This window comes from Equus przewalskii, chromosome 13 (assembly GCF_037783145.1).
Source record: "Equus przewalskii isolate Varuska chromosome 13, EquPr2, whole genome shotgun sequence".
NCBI classification, from domain to species: domain Eukaryota; kingdom Metazoa; phylum Chordata; class Mammalia; order Perissodactyla; family Equidae; genus Equus; species Equus przewalskii.
Window position 1 is genome coordinate 32,797,381 of NC_091843.1, and position 21,532 is coordinate 32,818,912.

General features: G+C 42.3%; 2 long non-coding RNA genes across 2 annotated transcripts in view; one reads left to right on the plus strand and one right to left on the minus strand.

The window, feature by feature from the left end:
• LOC139075276 (uncharacterized) overlaps positions 1-2,577 on the plus strand; it is a 54,006-nt gene extending 51,429 nt beyond the window's left edge. Inside the window, exon 2 of the long non-coding RNA XR_011525506.1 lies at positions 2,225-2,577. This is a non-coding gene — a long non-coding RNA (uncharacterized lncRNA). The remainder of the gene's footprint in view (positions 1-2,224) is intronic.
• On the minus strand, positions 778-21,227 carry LOC139075275 (uncharacterized). Its single transcript, XR_011525505.1, has 3 exons — positions 21,099-21,227; positions 12,340-12,432; positions 778-1,622 (listed from the first exon to the last, which is right to left on the minus strand). It is a non-coding gene; the product is annotated as an uncharacterized lncRNA (long non-coding RNA).
• Positions 21,228-21,532: the final 305 nt, after the last annotated feature.

A 21,532-nucleotide genomic window follows, 5' to 3' on the forward strand; every position in this document is an offset into this window, starting at 1 on the left:
TGCTGGGCACTTCACGTGCTATTATTCTTTAATTCTCAAAAATACCCTGTGAGGTAGGTGTCATTAGTCTCCCTATTTTATAGATGGAGAAATAGAGATTCGGAGTGGTTAACCACAGCTGGGATTCTCACCAGGCCTGTCTGTTGACTCTCAAGCCTGCTCTCTCAAGCATTATGAAATAGCAACCATGAAAAGATAGACTTGGTACCCACCCTGGAGAAGCCATCACACCAACAGAGGAGATGTATATGAAGCCACTATTGCCCAACTAATTATTTCATTACCGTTATGGAAAGAACTACATAGTTAAAGTAGAGTGCCCTGTGCATGTGTTGAACACAAGGAATTGACCTGGGGGATAAAGAAATCTTCCTTGAGAAAGTGATGGTTCAGTTGACAGCTAAAGTGAGTAGGAGTCAACCAGGAGAGGAGAAAAGGAAAAAGCATTTCAGATAGAGGGGATCAGCATATTTGAAGATCCTGACTTATTAAGAAATACTGGCGTATTGGAGGGAATGAGTGATAGAAGATGAAAGAACCTTTTGAAACAATCGTCTACAGTCCTCATCCCTTCTCTTATACTTCTTTGTGTTATTCTCTCTACTAAGAGAGGAACGAGCCTCAGGTTAAACCCACCCACTATCAAATTCCTCAAAGTGTACCCAGAGTTGCCTAACAGACATTTAACACATCATTGATAAATGAATGAAATGAGTGGATGAATGTGTGAAAACTATTTGGTCCAAAGTCAAGCAATGTACTAGGGAGGAAAAAAATCCATGAAATCAATTTTTTATTTCACATAGATACATGTTTAATAGGTGGTTTTTCTAATAGTCAGCTACAATTTTTTTAATTATATGAACTAATGAGGAAAGAATAGCCTTTTTAACAAACAATGCTAAAAAAAAATGGACATCCACATGCAAAAGAATGAAGTTGGACCCCTCCTTTACATCTAACACAAAATTGACTTAAAATGGATCATAGGCTTAATGTAAGAGCTAAAACTATAGCACTCTTAGAAGAAAACGTAGGTGTAAATCCTCGTGACGTTGGAATAGGCAACAGTTTCCTACATATGGCATCTAAAGGACAAGCAATCAAAAAAATAAACAAATTGCACTTCATCAAAATTAAAAATGATTGTACCTCAAAGGACACTACCAAGAAAGCAAAAAAACAACCCTCAGAATGGAAGAAAATATTTGCAAATCATATATATCTGACAAGAGACTTGTATCTAGAATATATAAAGAACATTTACCACTCAACAATGAAAAAGAAATATCACCATTGTTAAGTGAGCAAAAGATTTAAATAGACATTTCTCCAAAGAAGATATACAAATAGCCAATAAGCACATGAAAGATTCTCATCATTAGTCATTAGGAACAAGAAAATCAAAACCCCAGTGAGACACCACTTTGCACTCATTAGGATTGCCATAATAAAAACAATAACAATAATAACAAATGTTTGGCAAGGATGCAGAGATTAGAACATACATTGCTGATGGGAATGTAAAATGATGCAGCCACTTTGGAAAACAGTTTGGCAGCTCCTCAAAATGGTAAACATAGAGCTCATAGGACCCAGCGATTCAGCTTCAAGGTGTCTACCTAAGAGAAATGAAAACACGTGTCTACATGAAAACTTGTACATAAATGTTCACAGAGGCATTATTCAAAATAGCCAAAAGGTAGAAACAACCTAAACGTCCATCAACTGATGAATGGATGAGCAAAATGTATTATACCCATATAAAGGTATGTTATACGCCAATAAAAGAAATGAAGTACTGACACATTCTACAGCATTGATGAAACTTGGAAACATTATGCTAAGTGAAAGAAGCAAGTCACTCAGGACCACATTTTGTGTGATTCCATTTATGTGAACTGTCCAGAAGAGGCAAACCCACAGAGATAGAAAGTAGAACAGTGGTTGCCTGAGGTGGGGACAGGGAATGGGGAGTGGCTGCTAATGGGGATGAGGTTTCTTTGAGGGGTGATGAAAATGTTCTAAAATTGATTGTGGTGATGGTAGCACAACTCTGTAAACATACCAAAAACCATTGAATTGTGCACTTTAAATGAGCGAATTTTATGGTATGTGAATTATATTTCAATAAAGGTGTAAAAGAAAGGTATATGAACTAGAACTAGCATCCCAACTCTCGAACTGACTAAAACTGTTTTTTCTTTTCATTTTTCACACTCAGCTGCTGAGGAAAGGCTCTGATATGGCGTGTCTTTCCACCTCTCTCGCTCCCATAAAAAGCGCTCCTTCCAAGATATATACGGCAGGAATGAAGATTGGATCAGGTCTTCTCAACTTTCTTCATTCGCAGGCCTAGAGTCATAATTGTCTTCTGACTAATGAGCCCCGAAGCCCTACAGAATCCTGAATTATTCAAAGAAAATTAAAATATTTTCCCTCTCCTGTATCTCCAAGCCTTCTCCCCACCCCCCAAAACAGTCTGTGAATAGAAAGCTTGAAATAAATTTTCTTCTTAGTTGGCGCTAAGCAGAACAGCCAAAACGGCAACAATAAAACCAACCCATTTCCCAAGAATTCTAGTTATGTGGCTTTTTGCTATAGTCGCAGCAGCGTCTTTTAGGCCGACTTTGGCCGCAGTATGAGGAATTCAGGTTACACAAAAGTCATTCTCTTAGGAGCATTGCTGAACAACGGGCTATTGAGCAAGCATGTAAGTTTTCCATCTGTGGACATCGTTTTTTTCAGTTTCTTTAAAGATTTCTATCTGTGAAGTCCAAACTCCAGTAGGTTTCGTCGCCCCATAAAGTAAGAGGGTGAACAGAATTTCTTATAATCCCCCTCCATTCCTATTACAATTTTCAATAGTTTCCTTTTAACTATCAGTGCTTGCGAGCCCTCCTCTGTTTTACTGTTGTTCATTTTTAGCTTAATGACCACCTCATTGTATGCATCATCTCTCTGAAAATTTCGGGGAAGAGCCATGTGAGAGAAATGCGCTTTTGGAATTTAGAACAGTACATTATGTGTATACTTCTATATTACGTTCCATTTGTGCTGCTCCCCCGGCATTAGCCAAGCTCAGCGGCAAACTGAAATGGCCGCGATGTTTTCCATTTGGAAAAGATAGCGTATTTAGCAGATACATAATAGCGTTTGTTGTCTTTACCATTAAACATAGTTTGATGTCTTTGCCTCCCAAACCAGTTTTAAGCATCAGCCTACCAAGTTTGAGCTATTTGTCCAAGAAGATTATAACCTCGATGCTTTTATTTTCAAAAAAAGCCTCTTCTTAACCCTGAAAAACTGACAAGCTTATCAGAAAAGTTTTGTCTTTAAGTTTTAAGTTACTATTTTTAGTACCAATAGAGTCTCTAGCAGAGAGTCATAATAACAGCAAATATTTATTAAACTCTCACAATGGCACAGCCACTGTTTAAAGATACAAATATAAAGATAACTAACTTAACCCCCACAACCCCGAGACAGGCACTATTATTAGCCCTATTTTACACATCAGAAAATGGAGATAGAGAGAGATGGAACAACTTGCCCGAGCTCGCACACCTGACAGGTGGCAGAACTGGGATCTAACTCGGGAGACTGGCACCCAGGCCACTACACCTGGTAGCAGGAGCTTAATAAACCTCTTTGAGTGAACAAGTGCAGGATATAGAGCAACAAAAGAAATCTATGACAGCGAAATTCCATCTACTCTTCTCCACCCATCTTTTCCAAGCATGTGCCCTCCGGGAAGCCTCCCCAGATTGCTAGAATAGAAAGAACATTGTTCTTTCATCCTTCCTCCCTGTTCTTTCACCTCCTTCTTAGTCGTGGAGAGACCTTTCCAGGGGATGTGTTTATAGAGAGAAATATGTGCTTACAAAGCAAGCCAGTTCCCAGGAACCCACAAATCAGTGAGCCAATGCCTAAGGTCAATTTATTCTTTGACTCATTATGACCATAAGAATAAAACAGAAGAAGTCTGGTAAAGCAGATATGGACAGCAACACTTCTGCAGCTGCCCAGATTTCTGACACTGGGTTTTAACCTTATCTGTTCCTAGCATTTGAATGACACCAAGATTGCATGATTAAAATAGGACTTTATTAACTAATTTGAAACCCTCTCTTTTGTTCCTTGCTAATTAAGGAGACAAATTCACCAGGCTGCTTTCTGACGTTCCAAACCAGAAGTCAATATTTCAGGTCAAAAGCATTCGGCACATCTAAACCTTATAGTGGTGGCAGCATCCTTCTTCACTGAACACATCATAGCCGCCTTGGTCATTTATTCAGAAGGGTCAGGAGACATACGACAGCTAAATGGTCTGACGGAATGGCTGCACCAACACTGGAAAGACGCGAAGAGGAGTTAAACGGAGCTAACTGAGCTCACGGGAAAGGAACGAAAGCCCAGTGACTTTGCCTCACCTGTTGAGAAATTTCGACAAAGCCTCATTTTGAGCCACACACTGAAGGGGCTGAACATGAGAGTTTACATACATTTAGGTCATGTAATCTTCCCCACAGTCCTATGAGATTACCTTATTATCATTAAAAAGAAGGAAAGTAGAACGAAGATTTGAAACTTTTGAGCTCTAAAACCCTTGTTTTTTTTTTTTGTTTTTTTTTTTTTTTATTAATGTTATGATAGATTACAACCTTGTGAGATTTCAGTTGTACATTTTTGTTAGTCATGTTGTGGGTACACCACTTCCCCCTCCGTACCCTCCCCCCACCCCCCCTTTTCCCTGGTAACCACCGATCAGATCTCCTTATCAATATGCTAATTTCCACCTATGAGTGGAGTCATATAGAGTTCGTCTTTCTCTGACTGACTTATTTCGCTTAACATAATGCCCTCGAGGTCCATCCACATTGTTGTGAATGGGCCAATTTCGTCTTTTTTTATGGCTGAGTAGTATTCCATTGTGTATATATACCACATCTTCTTTATCCAATCATCAGTTTCTGGGCATGTAGGCTGGTTCCACGTCTTGGCTATTGTAAATAATGCTGCGATGAACATAGGGGTGCAACGGACTCTTGAGATATCTGATATCAGGTTCTTAGGATAGATACCCAGTAATGGGATGGCTGGGTCATAGGGTATTTCTATTTTTAACTTTTTGAGAAATCTCCATACTGTTTTCCATAGTGGCTGTACCAGTTTGCATTCCCACCAACAGTGTATGAGGGTTCCTCTTTCTCCACAACCTCTCCAACATTTGTTGTTCTTGGTTTTGGATGTTTTTGCCAATCTAACGGGGGTAAGGTGATATCTTAGTGTAGTTTTGATTTGCATTTCCCTGATGATTAGCGATGATGAACATCTTTTCATGTGTCTATTGGCCATATTCATATCTTCTTTTGAGAAATGTCTGTTCATGTCCTCTGCCCATTTTTTGATCGGGTTGTTTGTTTTTTTGTTGTTAAGCAGTGTGAGTTCTTTGTATATTATGGAGATTAACCCTTTGTCGGATAAGTGGCTTGTAAATATTTTTTCCCAATTAGTGAGCTGTTTTTTTGTTTCAATCCTGTTTTCCCTTGCCTTGAAGAAGCTCTTTAGTCTGATGAAGTCCCATTTGTTTATTCTTTCTATTGTTTCCCTCAACTGAGGAGTTACAGTGTCCGAAAAGATTCTTTTGAAACTGATGTCAAAGAGTGTACTGCCTATATTCTCTTCCAAAAGACTTATTGTCTCAGGCCTAATCTTTAGGTCTTTGATCCATTTTGAGTTTATTTTGGTGTGTGGTGAAAAAGAATGGTCAATTTTCAATCTTTTGCATGTGGCTGTCCAGTTTTCCCAGCACCATTTGTTGAAGAGACTTTCTTTTCTCCATTGTAGGCCCTCTGCTCCTTTGTCGAAGATTAGCTGTCCATAGATGTGTGGTTTTATCTCTGGGCTTTCAATTCTGTTCCATTGATCTGTGGACCTGTTTTTGTACCAGTACCATGCTGTTTTGATCACTGTAGCTTTGTAGTATGTTTTGAAATCGGGGATTGTGATTCCGCCGGCTTTGTTTTTCTTGCTCAGGATTGCTTTAGCAATTCGCGGTCTTTTGTTGCCCCATATGAATTTTAGGATTGTTTGTTCAATTTCTGTGAAGAATGTTCTTGGGATTCTGATTGGGATAGCATTGAATCTGTATATTGCTTTAGGTAGTATGGACATTTTAACTATGTTTATTCTTCCAATCCATGTGCAAGGGATGTCTTTCCATCTCTTTATGTCATCGCCTATTTCTTTCAAGAGAGTCTTGTAGTTTTCATTGTATAGATCCTTCACTTCCTTGGTTAAGTTTATCCCAAGGTATTTTATTCTTTTCGTTGCGATTGTGAATGGGATAGAGTTCTTGAGTTCTTTTTCTGTTAGTTTATTGTTAGTGTATAGAAATGCTACTGATTTATGCACGTTAATTTTATACCCTGCTACTTTGCTGTAGTTGTTGATTATTTCTAATAGTTTTTCTGTGGATTCTTTGGGGTTTTCTATGTATAAGATCATGTCGTCTGCAAACAACGAGAGTTTTACTTCTTCGTTACCTATTTGGATTCCTTTTATTTCTTTTTCCTGCCGAATTGCTCTGGCCAGCACCTCCAGAACTATGTTGAATAGGAGTGGTGAAAGTGGGCACCCTTGTCTTGTTCCTGTCCTCAGAGGGATGGCTTTCAGCTTTTGTCCATTGAGTATGATGTTGGCTGTGGGTCTATCATATATGGCCTTTATTATGTTGAGGTACTTTCCTTCTATACCCATTTTACTGAGGGTTTTTATCATAAATGGGTGTTGGATCTTGTCGAATGCTTTCTCTGCATCTATTGAGATGATCATGTGGTTTTTGGTTTTCATTTTGTTGATGTAGTGTATCACGTTGATTGACTTGCGGATGTTGAACCAACCCTGTGTCCCTGGTATAAATCCCACTTGATCATGGTGTATAATCTTTTTGATGTATTGCTGTAATCGGTTAGCCAAAATTTTGTTGAGGATTTTTGCATCTATGTTCATCAGTGATATCGGCCTGTAGTTCTCCTTCTTTGTGTTGTCCTTGTCAGGTTTGGGGATCAGAGTGATGTTGGCTTCATAGAATGTGTTAGGGAGTTCTCCATCTTTCTCAATTTTCTGGAACAGTTTGAGGAGAATAGGTATTAAGTCTTCTTTGAATGTTTGGTAGAATTCTCCAGAGAAGCCGTCTGGTCCTGGACTCTTATTTTTGGGGAGGTTTTTGATTACCGTTTCTATTTCCTTACTTGTGATTGGTCTATTCAGATTCTCCATTTCTTCCTGATTCAGTTTGGGGAGATTGTAGGAGTCTAGGAATTTGTCCATTTCTTCCAGGTTGTTCAATTTGTTGGCATATAGTTTTTCATAGTATTCTCTTATGATCTCTTGTATTTCATTGGTATCTGTTGTGATTTCTCCTCTGTCATTCCTGATTTTATTAATTTGCGATTTCTCTCTTCTTTTCTTGGTGAGTCTGGCTAGGGGTTTGTCAATTTTGTTAATTCTTTCGAAGAACCAACTCTTTGTTTCATTGATCCTTTCTATTGTCTTTTTTGTTTCAATATCGTTTATTTCTGCTCTTATTTTTATTATTTCCCTCCTTCTACTGACTCTGGGCCTTGTTTGTTCTTCTTTTTCTAGTTCTGTTAGGTGTCGTTTGAGGTTGCTTACGTGAGCTTTTTCTTGTTTAGTGAGGTGAGCCTGTATTGCGATGAATTTCCCTCTTAGGACTGCTTTTGCTGCATCCCAAATGATTTGGTATGTCGTGTTCTCATTTTCATTTGTCTCCAGATAATATTTGATTTCTTCTTTAATTTCTTCAATGATCCATTGTTTGTTGAGAAGCGTGTTGTTTAGTCTCCACATTTTTGCACCTTTCTCTGCTTTTTTCTTGTAGTTGATTTCTAGTTTAATAGCGTTATGATCAGAAAAGATGCTTGATATTATTTCAACTCTCTTGTATTTATTGATGTTTGCTTTGGTTCCCAAAATATGGTCAATCCTTGAGAATGTTCCATGTGCACTTGAGAAGAATGTGTAACCTGCTGTTTTTGGATGAAGTGTTCTATATATATCTATTAAGTCCATCTGGTCTAATTTTTCATTTAATTCTATTATTTCCTTGTTGATTTTCTGTCTGGATGTTCTGTCCATTGGTGTTAATGGTGTGTTGAGGTCCCCTACTATTATTGTATTGTTGTTGATGTCTTCTTTTAGTTCTATTAAGAGTTGCTTTACAAATTTTGGTGCTCCTGTGTTGGGTGCGTATATATTTATAAGTGTTATGTCTTCTTGGTGGAGAGTCCCTTTTATCATTATATACTGTCCCTCTTTGTCTTTCTTTATCTGTTTTGCTTTGAAATCTACCTTGTCTGATATTAGTATAGCGACACCTGCTTTCTTTTGTTCATTATTAGCTTGGAGTATTGTTCTCCATCCCTTCACTCTGAGTCTGTGTTTGTCTTTGGGGCTGAGGTGTGTTTCCTGGAGGCAGCATATTGTTGGATCTTGTTCTTTGATCCATCCTGCCACTCTGTGTCTTTTGATTGGGGAGTTCAATCCATTTACATTTAGAGTGATTATTGAGACGTGGGGACCTACCACTACCATTTTGTGTCTTGTTTTCCGGTTTTCTTCAGTTTCCTTTGTTTCTCGTCCCATGGTTTAATCTGTTCTGATGTAGAGCTGCTACTCTCTGTTGTTGTCCTTCTACTTATCTCCTCTGCTCTTGGTTTTGTAGCCCCTTTCCTTTTTTGGATTTTTCAGGAATGAGGGTTTTCCTGAGGATTTCCTGAAGAGGAGGTTTTGTGGCAATGAACTCCCTTAATTTTTGTTTATCTGGGAAAGTTTTTATTTCTCCATCGTATTTGAAGGATATTTTCGCTGGGTAGAGAATTCTCGGCTGTAGGTTTTTGTCCTTCAGATTTTTGAATATATCATTCCACTCTCTTCTAGCCTGTAAAGTTTCTGCTGAGAAATCTGCTGATAGCCTGATGGGGGTTCCTTTGTAGGTTAGTTTCTTTTGCCTGGCTGTCCTTAATATTTTCTCCTTGTCGTTGACTTTTGCTAGCTTCACTACTATATGCCGTGGAGTTGGTCTTCTTGCATTGATAAAGTTTGGAGATCTATTGGCTTCTATCACCTGAAGATCCATCTCCCTCACCAGATTTGGGAAGTTCTCAGCCATTATTTCTTTGAATAGGTTTTCTGCCCCTTTCTCCTTCTCTTCTCCCTCTGGTATACCTATAATCCTTACGTTGCATCTCCTAATTGTGTCTGATAATTCTCGGAGAGTTTCTTCATTTCTTTTAAGTCTTGCTTCTCTCTCCTCCTCTGCCTGCAACAATTCTATATTGCCATCTTCCAAATTGCTAATTCTTTCCTCCATATTATCGGCCCTACTGTTCAGAGCATCTAGATTTTTCTTAATCTCCTCTATTGTGTTCTTCATTTCCAATATTTCTGTTTGGTTCTTCTTTATCGTATCAAACTCTTTTGTGACATAGCTCCTGAACTCGTTGAGTTGTCGGTCAGAATTCTCTCTTAACTCAGTGAGTATTTTAATGATGGCTGTTTTGAAGTCATCATCATTTAGGTTATATATCTCATTTTCTTTGGGATTGTTTTCTGTGTATTTGTTACTTTCTTTCTGTTCTGGAGATTTAATGTATTTTTTCATATTGCTTGATGATGTTGATTTGTGCCTCCGCATGGAGATAGAGTTTAGTTGCTCCTTTCACTTGTTTCAGCTGCTGCGGTTGGGGGAGCAGCTGTTTATACTTCACCAACCAGGAACCCTGTCCGTAGTTGCTAACTGGGCCTGGGCCCCTCTTCGTAGCCACAGTGGCCCTTTGGATTCCCTCCTCTGCCGTGGGGGCCGTCACGGGGGGCTTCAGGCTGCAGGGGCCTACTGTTGTTGCCCACCTAGATGCGCTCTCTCCTTGGGGTCTGCAACGGTGTTATGGGCTTTTCCAGCGGCCAGGGGTGGGATCACTTATATTTGTCGCTCCGTTGCTGTCGGCACCCACCAAATCTCACTTGTCCTCTATGGGTCGCAGGAGAGCTATTGGCATCTTCTACAGTCTGTGGTTAGTACACCTAGCTATGCTGCTTTTGCCCTGGGGTCTTCCAGCCTTGTGGCTGGCGGCTGGGTGCCTTCTACTGGTGCTGTGCAGAGGCTTTCCCTAAGGCTTCTGTGAGCCTGTAGGGTTTCCCCCTAGGCTACTAAGCTGGGTCTCTGGAACTCTCTCCAGCCCCAGTCCTCTCCGAGATCTCCGGCAATCCCTAGCCTCACCGGGTGGGCAACGGCAGCTGGGGGTCGCCCCGTCCTCTGGGCTTCTCTCCGGGCCTCTGCCGGGAGCTCTGAATGCTCAGCGTGGCCCCTCTGCTACCGGCAGACAGAGAGTTTTGTCTGCTGCCTGGCGGAGCTCCGGCGCTTCCCCTCCGGGTCGCCGGACCCGCCTTTGAAAGTTCCCCCGCCCCGGTCCTCTCCGAGATCTCCGGCAATCCCTAGTCCCACGGGGCGGGCAACAGCAGCTGGGGGACGCCCCGCCCTCTGGGCTTCTGTCCGAGCCTCTGCCGGGAGCCCTGAATGCTGGGCGTGGCCCCTCTGCTAATGGCAGACAGAGAGTTTTGTCTGCTGCCTGGCGGAGCTCCGGCGCTTCCCCTCCGGGTCGCCGGACCCGCCTTTGAAAGTTCCCCCGCCCCGGTCCTCTCCGAGATCTCCGGCAATCCCTAGTCCCCCGGGGCGGGCAATGGCAGCTGGGGGTCGCCCCGCCCTCTGGGCTTCTCTCCGGGCCTCTGCCGGGAGCCCTGAGTGCTCAGCGTGGCCCCTCTGCTACTGGCAGACAGAGAGTTTTGTCTGCTGCCTGGCGGAGCTCCGGCGCTTCCCCACCGGGTCGCCGGATGCGCCTTTGAAAGTTCCCCCGCCCCGGTCCTCTCCGAGATCTCCGGCAATCCCTAGTCCCCCGGGGCGGGCAATGGCAGCTGGGGGTCGCCCCGCCCTCTGGGCTTCTCTCCGGGCCTCTGCCGGGAGCCCTGAGTGCTCAGCGTGGCCCCTCTGCTACTGGCAGACAGAGAGTTTTGTCTGCTGCCTGGCGGAGCTCCGGCGCTTCCCCACCGGGTCGCCGGATGCGCCTTTGAAAGTTCCCCCGCCCCGGTCCTCTCCGAGATCTCCGGCAATCCCTAGTCCCCCGGGGCGGGCGTCTCTCTGGGACCCTCCGGGCGCCCCGAGCACCAGGCTGGGTCTCCCCGCCAATGGCGGGGAGAGACTCTCCCCGCGGGCTCAGGTGTGCAACTCCAAAGTTTCCCTCTGCATTTAGGAGTAATTGCAGGGGGTTTAAGTAGGGTTCTGGTCACCTGTTTCCACCGTCGCTCCTCTGTTGTGTTCTCGCTCCTGCCCTAGATGTGTGTGGATCCTCTGGGGGCGTCCGTTGGAAGAAATCCGCTTGCGGGTACTAGGCTGCCCGTCGGGGTCGGAGAGTTTTCACCTATTTCCACATCCTCCCGGAGGAAAGTCCGTCCGCCTTCCGATGTATAGTCGCGTGGGTGTCTCAGACGTCCTGAGATGCTGTCTGGATATCCTTTGTCAAGCGATAAGTGTCCAAATAATTGTAGACTCGAAGGGCGAGAGACAAAGAGGACTACTCACGGCGCCATCTTGGAATCCACCTCTCTCTAAAACCCTTGTTTTAACCGTTACGACTCTCCTACATGAACATATATCTGAGCATGAAGACAGAACCTTTCTGGAACCAATTCGACTCATTTCAACAGGCTCCTCAGTAGGATTTTATAGGCAGTGAAAACCCATAGATCCAAACCATTTCTCTCAGGAGCCTGATTTTCCCCCAGTCTGGGCTTTGGGAGTAAGGTATTACTTCTAGAACAACCCAGTTAAATGTAGACAGGAGATAATAAATTATAGGTGATAACAAATTTAGATATAGGAAATGATAAATTATTGTATGTTCTTGTATTGTTTTATTACAACTCTTGTGCCATATTACACTTGGGTAATAAAATTTGGTTGTTAGTGTTCCAATGCTGCATAATGCATCAGATTTCAAAATCTTTTTGGCAACATTATTTCATTTGATCATTGTGACAACCTTATGAGGTAGGCAGATAGGAGACTATTATTCCAGTTCCTTGGAATGAAAACCGAGGCTTTGTATTCCCAGAGGGGCACAATTGCTCAGCAGTTGAGTGGATACTGGAATCCACCTCTGTTTAACAACCCAATCAGTGTTCTTGTCACGGTTCCACGCTGCTTCTCATAAATCCACTGAAACACATTTGCACACAAACATAAACTGGTCATCTAATTACCCATTTCTCAAATGGCTTTCAGAGATGCAGTACGGGTCAGGTTTGACAGGTAAAGAGTGAAAAGATCCAGTATATTGGATACCGCAGTGTTATCTAAAAGAAGAGAAATATTGCAAGTAAGGACACTCACGGCATTTGTAATAGCAAAAATAACCCATCAACAAGAAAACAGATTATAGTGGGGTAGTCATACAATGGAATACTACACAGCAATGAAATAAATAACCTCTAGCTAAATGCAACAGCATGAATGAATCACAAACACTTGAGAGAACGATGCCAGTTGCAGAAGAATACATATAATATAACACTTAGATAAACTACAAAAACAAGCAAAATATATAATGCTATAAGTTTGCATATGTGTGTAGTGAAAGTATTAAGAAATGTACGGAAATAGTTGTAACCAAATTCAGACTACTCGTTGCCTCTAGAGAGCAGAATGTGAGAGAGAGAGAGGAACAGGAACATAAGCTTGTATCTGTACTTGATCCCTGGTGGTCGTGATATTTTTCTTTACACTTTTGTGTATGTCTTAAATATTTTATAATACCTTTTTTCAAAAAGGAAATGAAGAAGGCAATTATTCATTCTGCAAACATTGGCTGAGGGCAGGTAACACTGTGCTGGATGCTTGAATATAGTGGTGACAAGAGAGACACTGTGCCTGCCCTCACAGACCTCTGATCTTGCAGAGAGGATAGAAGAAGCAGCTTTCGCGCAAGAAAGCACAGGGAGCAATGGAATCTTGTGACAAGGAGACCAAATATAGTTCAGATGACCTAGGAAAGCTTCCAAGAGAAAATGAAGCTTAAGCTGAGACCGAAGAATGAAAAGTTTTAAGTATTAGAAAAGGGAAGAGCAGTCCAGATTAATACTGTTCAAAATGTCCACGTCTCAAACTAAACATTGGCACAAGCAGAGGGGAAAGAGGCATGAGATAAGGCTGGACAATGAGGAAGGAGCCAGATCACACAGGCCCTCACATTCATTCTTTGCTAACATTTTAACCAGACGAATGGAGCACTGACGATGGGCCTGGTAGGGGGCTATGTGCTGGTAAAGTACTAAGTGGGGTTGGGGAAGGGAGGGGAAGGGAGCAGAGCATCCTAACACCTTTCAGGATTTTCATTTCAAAACCCTCTTGCTAGGTCCAAAACTGTTCCCATATTCTTATCCTAATACAGAAGCAATTTCAGGAATTGAGGACATGGAACAAGAGATGGGGAAGCAGAAGGCGCGAATGTTCGTGAGCCGGCTAGGTCTTTCCTCCCCTTCCTACAAAGAAATTGCTCTGGCAGATTTCCACGTTGTAGGTATTTTACCATTTGTCATAAGCAAGTTACACAACCCGGTTAGTGATTAAATTACCAGCAGAGCTGCTATTTGAGTAGGGAAGGTTCAAGGTTGTTTCTTGCTCCTGCACTTTGGTTTAAAGGGAATTCAGTGAATTCTTTCTTAAATTCCTTGGTTAGAAGAAGGAAACATAAAAATCATGTCCGATCTGTGGTAGACAGCGTAAAAAGCAGCATTCAGGCACATTCATCAACTGCTAGGGCCCCTGTGTCTAACCTCAGCCCCAAGTTTAGATTTATAAAGTGTGAGCTCATTGTCAGTTTCATTTATCTCTGTTATTAAATTTACTGGGCCTCCTTCAAATGACATTATATCTTCTTATCTAATTCAAATAAATGTCTTACTCATGGCTAGAATGTAGATAGTGAAATCTTACTGTTAACTCAATAATTGAGATAATCTCATTGTTTTGCTTTCCTAATAGAATCTTGAATTTATTGCTCATGCCTGGGATTCCACTCGGTTTCACCAAACTTTTCTTAAAAATGCTGCTTCTGAGCATTCTCTGTGTCTCAGTGTTTCTGCAAGGATGGAACATTCTTGCCCTATTCTCTAACTAGCATCTATCTTCATCTGTTTATCTTATACAAAATAATCACTCAATTTGACATTTGTTTCTATTTTCATTAATTATGATTAAATATACTGATGGTATGGTAGCTAAAGGCACAGGCTTTAGAATAAGTCCTAAGTTTGAATCCCAGCTCTGTGACCCTATGATGACTTAACCTCAGTTTCCTCATCTGTAAAATGGGAATTATGATAGCTACCTCATAAGGGTATTGTGGAAATTAAATGAGATTATCTTCAGTGCATTGTCTGGGCTGGATGTCTTATAGTAACTGTTCAGATTTTAGCCAAGTAGAATAAGATATCGTAGTCTGTATCTAGCTTGACTAGAAATATGGTTTATCATTTAAAGATTCGACCACCCTTCTGAAGTGTGATTTGTGAAAGAGATTTTCTTTCTACTTTATACCATCCTGTACTTAGAGCATTTGGATCTGAGTCACCAGCGTTTCCTATCTTATGTATACAAACTGACATCTCAGTTCATTTTGTTTACTTTGGTTCCATTTTCCTGATGACTTTCCCAGCTTCCAGGTGGGTCTCCTGATCTAGAGGAGGCGGTAGACTGCCCCTCAGTACCTGCTTTAGGTGACTATCCCAAAACAGAGCATTTGAAGTTCCCAACCACAGCAGCCAGCGCTGCCTGGTAACCAAGAGCAACAACCTGTAGGGCTGGAGGCAGCCAGGATAACGGAATGGGATTACCGTGCGCACTCAGCCTGAAAACACCCATGGCTGCCACCCCACGCGCCATGCCCTTTCTTACAGTTGAGGCTTTATACATACTGTAACCTCTGCCTAGAACAATCTTCCCTACGCTCCTCCTTCATCAGACTAATTCCTATTCATTTATCAAGTCTCAGCTTGTATATCACCCTCTCCAAGAAAGCTTCTCTGCCTCCACAGACTGGGTAGGAATCTCTATTATGTACCCCCATGACATTCTCTAGTTATCTCTATCATGTGTGGGCAGTCCTCACTTGGCATAGTTCCAGTATGCATGAACTTCAATCACCACAAGTTAGGTACGTAGCATCAGTCCTCCAACAGCACAGTTCAAACTGGAGTTACCACAGTACACAAACTGTGAGTAATTGCATAAAGTATAAACTTCACTGTTTGCTTTTCAGTCCACAAATCGCATCACAAAAAAACAGACTCATACCATGATTAGTAACAATTATGTCACTGCTTCCAAAGTCTATTGGTGATTGGTCACTGCACATTTGTTATTCAGTTCACACACAGACAGCAAAGGCAACAGTTGTGTTGCCTCCTTGTTCCCCAGTGATAAACCCATGTGACTTTTTCCATATCTGGGTAATTGAAAGAGGGAATTAACCAGAAAAGATGAAAGTGCAGCAAAGAGATAAAAAGTGATTACCCTGGAAGTCAAATTCTAATGGAATGAAGTGATTACCCTGGAAGTCAAATTCTAATGGAATGAAAATGGAGTTATAGAAGAAATAGCTGGCCATGGAATGTTGACATCTTTCCCACTGGATATAGTCTAGATATGGAAGCAGAGGAACTTAGTGAGGGCAACTTTATTGACACAAATGAGCAAAGTGGTCATGACAAAAGGATGGTGACGTCCCAGGAGAAGGGATGCTGGCAACATTTCACCCTGAAGGAACTCTCGGAGACACTTCTTATTGACATAGAAAGAGCAAAGGATAAAATGTTAGAAGCTGAATCAAATTTAGAAAGGAGCACAATAATTTGCCAAGAAATAGAAAGCATGTTTGCTCCATGTTGTGATCTGATGAGGGGAGAAGGAGAGCACTCTTCAAACAACTCTTGATAAGTTTTTTTACAGCAATCCTCAATGTTGCTAATGTTTTAAATAACAGTGTACTAAATAAATAATAGTGATTCTATTTTTTTCATTTTCCTATACATTTATAACCAACAGTAAGAGAGTTTTTAAAGGTCAAGGAGCAATCATAATTTTTTCCATTGATTATGATGATCACTTGGCACAATTTCAGCTTGCATGGTAATTTTCATGGTCCTACACTACACTGCAAAGTGAGAACTGCTACATTGTAGCTAGTTACCACACACAAGGGCAGAGATATGATTCTGAGTTCGGATGAATGAGGGAGTGAATGAATGAAGGAATGAATGAATTCTAAGTGGGCTTCACCTATATAAAATACCGAGGATGAAAGAGGACATTCTCATCCTCCATGCCATAGCTCCTCCCGAGTCTGGATGTTCAGCCCATCTTCCAAGATCTGCTCTGTGCTCAAATTAACTCTGTAGCGCTAATAACAGCCCTGAAGCTGGGGGTCCGTTCCCCAACCAGCAGGTCAGTGCAGCAGCTTGCAATTGGCTCCACCAGGTCCAGGCCGAGCCTCAGCCAGACACAGCCACAGCCGCCACTGTCTCAGTCTGGAGCTGGGTTTATGATTCAGATACTCCCAGGCCTAGACTATGGTCATGGGGCGTAGGGCTATCTTAAATAAATGAAAGTTACTGTATAATATAAACCTCAGTCTGGCCAATAAATTTTATATCCTCTCCTCCTACATCTTTACTAGAACTGTTAATAAATATCCAGATTTCATACTCATGTTTTCATGGTGAGGAGTAGTAAAAGTGGCCAAGATGTCAACATTGCCATGACAGCCCTTCAAATTCCATAAATGTAATCCCGGGATAATTTAAAACCTAACTCTTCTGGTATTTTCTCAGTACTTTTATCATTATAATGCTGTTGGAAATGAAAATGGTAAGAGACAGACTATGAAAGGGGCAACATTCCCACAGCTTTTGGATGTCAGATAGGCAATCTCATTAAGACTTTTCCAGGAAATACCACAAACCAACTTATTTATGTTTCTTTTTCTCCTGGGATTCTTCTCTGAGGATGTTTTAAAACTTGAATTAACCTCTTTTCAAAGGCCCTTAATAACTCCTTACTTCATGAATGTATTGAAATTTTCTCAACTCTGTTGTCCAGGGGGTGGTTGGGAGTTTCATTCCTCCCTTTATTTATTTGGCAAATATTTATTGAACACCCGGCTCTGTGCTCGGCCCTGGAATCCACGCGAGCAGTCAGACATGCCCTTCTGGGACGCACAGACTGATGGCAAAACAGAAAATAAACAGATGGACAAATCAAAAGACTTGGAATTAAACTCACACCATGTGCTGTGAAGGGAACAGAGTGAAGGGAGGAGACCAGGAAAGACCGTACTCAGAGAAGACGGTCAGGGAAGAACTCTGAGGAGGTGAGACCTGAGATGTGAAGAGTTGAGGGGAGAAATTTCCTCACATGCCAACGGGCTCTGAGACAGGAAGCACGTGGAGTGCTCAAGGAAATGTAAGGAGGAAACTGGAAATTGTGTGCATATTTGCACATAATGGAAGCCGTTTCGGGCCAGAGAACTGGTGGGGCTCTCTGGAGCTGGCCTTTTGCCACAGTGAGCCTAGCGCCCCCCTGCAGTCTGGTCCTCTCGGGCTGAAGGAGGGTCCATGAGGGACACTTCCATGGAGAGCCTCAGTTTCCCCCCTTCTGTTTCCTATTGATGGCAGGCCTGTCCTGAGCTAAGACTCGTGCTTGGAGGCTCCATCCAAGCCCCTTCTCTGAAACTTGCTGACCTTGACTTGGGAATCACACTAGGGTTCTCAGTTCCAGGCTAATCTTTCCACAAGTGCTTTTTCTTTTAACAATGTAAAGCACAGCAGTTTTCTTCATCATCTCCCAACGCCCGCAAGCAGGAGGCTGGACACCGGCTGGCCGGCATCACCACCAGGAGGGCAAGGGGACCCTCCCCAAGGAGTCTTCCTGAGGTTGTGGGAGGGGAGGATGGCTCTGGGCCAACTCCGCACAGGAGGGACCCTTGCTTGGTAGGGGCACGGAGAGTCATCAATCTATTTTCCCGTCCTTTTGGCTTCAGGATTTCCAAAGCAGCACAGCCTACATTTGTAAAGCTCATTGCAGTACATAATTGAGAAAGTCTGTGATTTGAATTAAGCCAGGAAACTACTTACCACTTGTCATCATGTCATACAATGAAACTATAACTATGTGTAGAATAATTTTTAAATAATCCTTTATAGGACTTTTTTGGCAGTTTAGTCCAGCTATTCAAAGGGACTTTGCAATATTTATATCTGTTATTAAGAAGTTTTGGGGAAAGGGGATAACAGGGAAGCTGATATATCCAGCAAGTCACTTCTTTCTGGAGACCCTCAGTTTCTCTATTAATTAAAAGGGGATAAATAGCACTTTCGACCTCACAGGACTGTTGAGAAGACTAAGTAAGCTGATACGTGACCAGGCCCAGTGCCTGAGTCACAGTTAGGATTCACAAACAGTAACTATTATCATCATATTACAGTGAAACCCTGTTTCTCTCTTTTTTTTTTTTTTTTTTTTTTTTGCTGAGGAAGATTCACCCTGAGCTAACATCTGTTGCCAATCCTCCTCCTTTTTTTTTTTTGCTTAAGGAGGAAGATTTGCTCTGAGCTAACATCTGTGCCAATCTTCCTCTATTTTATATGTGGGTCGCAGCCATAGCATGGCCACCAATGAGTGGTGTAGGTCTATCCCTGGGAACAGAACCTGGGCCATGGAAGTGGAGCATGCCGAACTTAACCACTAAGCCATGGGGCCAGCCCCCTATTTCTCTTTTTAAAGAAAATTCTGTGGCTCAGACTTTTTATCACTAAAACAAACTGTTCCATCAATTAGGGCCAAGCAAAGGTTTATTCTATTTGGTAGGGTGATTATTTTTGTGAATTTTCCTTAGATTTCTCAGTGTGGTTAGTAATTTAAAGATTATAGTTGGATCCTTACTCCATGGATAGCTGGCGCAGTTCAGTCCCACAGAGGGCAATTCTGAAGCCACACAGAGGTCAGCAAGTTGCTGACAAAAATAATCCATAACAGTGATTTTGGCTTCATTAGAACTACTAACATATGGCCCACGCTGTATTTATTCCACTTTCTGGGGAAGAGACACTTTGATGCTCTTTACTCTATAAAATGGTTACAATAGATATAAAGGGCCTGGTTTTAATCATTGTGACTTTTGACATCCGTAAAAAAAAAAAAAAAGAAATCTGTGCTTTCTGGTTCATAACCAGTGTTTCTTGAGTGCTAACTATGTGCCAGCCACTGTGCTCAGTGTTCTATACGAATTGCCTCATCTACCCCTCTATCTATAAATTAGAGATGTGGGGGAGGACGGACTTTTCCTCTACCCCCTCTAGGTCCTACTGGCTGGGCTACAAATTAAATCGACGTGAGACAGAATAACAGGAGAAAATCAAACAAAGCTTTATGACATGTGTACATGGGAGAAACACAGGAAAGCTGAGTAACTCGCCAGAATGGCCGAGGCTGCCGGTTTAAACACCATCTTCAGCTAAAGACAAAGGAGGATGTTGTGGGGTGGGAGGTGGTTCGGGTCTTCAAAGGAGAGGAAGGCAATTCACATGGAGAGGGAAAAGCAAACGTTTGGTAGATAAGATGGGTTTAGCCAGTCACACAGTCACAGCCTACCGGTACCCAGAGTTACCTGTGGTGGTGGCCCGTCTTGGGGACAGGGCTTTTATCTTAAATTCTTTTAGGCGGTCAGGGGGCAGGTCAAAGTTTCTTTTAGAGTCTTTTGTTCTTAAAAATAATCAAGCCAAAGAGCCACATTTTGAGGTGGCCAATTCTGATCCCCCCAGACACTACTCCTGTGCCCATTTTCCAAATGAGAGCACAGAGGTTTGGAGCTGGGAGGTACTGCTGCCCAGGTCACCCACCTAGCGGCAGTCACAAACCCCTGTCTCTGTCATCTTGACTGTGCAAGGAAGTTGTCAAGAGCAAGATTTGACACAGAGTCCTGGGCAAGTCATATTGCCTCTTTGTGCCTCAGTTTCCTCCCTGGTCAACTAGGGACAATAATCCTGTTTACCACAGATAGCTTTGTGAGGATTAAATGAGATAATGCTTGTAAAGCACTTAACCAGGGACAACCAGCCTCACCCTTCGGGAACCCCACCTACCCCTCCTGGAATATCACACTTTACTTGATCGGAAAGAATTTCCCCAGAAGGTCTGGCCTGACAGTCCGTTGTTCCTAGCTGAGGTCGTGTTCCATAACCAGCTCCACCCCACTGTTTTGGCTTCCTCAGAAGGAAGGTTAATTTTTCATAGTCACTACAACTTCCTTAGTCAGTACCATTTGATTCCCAGTCTAAGAAGTATACATCCTCCTGTGATTCTGTTGATTTCTGGGCTAACAGATTTAACAGACCTCCAGGGTCACATCCTTCTCTGTTCCAAGCTTTCCTCTTCATAGCAATGAAATCTTAAGGAAATCCATCAGGCCAGCTTGTCTACTCTTAAAGGATGTGTTTTGCAGGAGGAAGGATTGGCTTCATGGCTCTCCTGCAGCCAGGCCACGCGAATTCATTGAGGGCCACACACAGTACTCAATTCTTTCTCTTTCTCTCTCTCTCCATCTATTACCTACCCACCTACCTACATATCTCCCTATCTTCTCAATCTCATTCTCATTATTATATGCAAGTCCCCTATGAGGAAATGTCTAAAAGACAGGCTCTAAAAAGAGCCAGACTTCCCGGGGATAAATCCTGGCCCAACTACTTACTAGCTGTGTGCCCTTGGGCAAAGTATGTAACCTCTCTGTGCCTAGTCCCCTCATCTGTTAAAAGGGGATACTAATAGCACCTACATCATAAGGTCGTTTGAGAAGTAAATGAATCTGGCACTTAAAACAGTGCCCGGCACATAGCTACTTCGGTATGTTATTATTGTTGCATTTAATAGATGGTAAACTCTGGTATTGAGAGGTGAAATAACTTACCCGAGGTCTCACAGGCCATGAGTTGCAGAGCTGAGACTGGCTGTTTGCAGAGTTGGTGCTCCAACTACAGCGCGATACTGCCTCTTGTTTAGCACACCCCATGCTTTCGCTCCTCAGCTGAGCCTGGCTGGGCATTGTGGGATACTCAAAAGACAAAAACGCCCATCGACCAACAGTTTCACTTCCAAGAACTTGACCGAAACTGGAACAAGTGTATAAAAGCATAGGTGTAAGGAGGTCACTGCAACGTTATTTGTGATGGCATAAGACCAGGATACTTCTTCAGTTAAAATGGCTAGTATATAAAAAGGCTGTTAAATATAGTACAAACTAAATAAACGAATGTTTCTCTATATGTATATGACCTTTTGAACCTAAATTTTCATGGAAAATGTCAAATAGACTTTTTAAATGTCGTTGGGGAATAGGCTGTG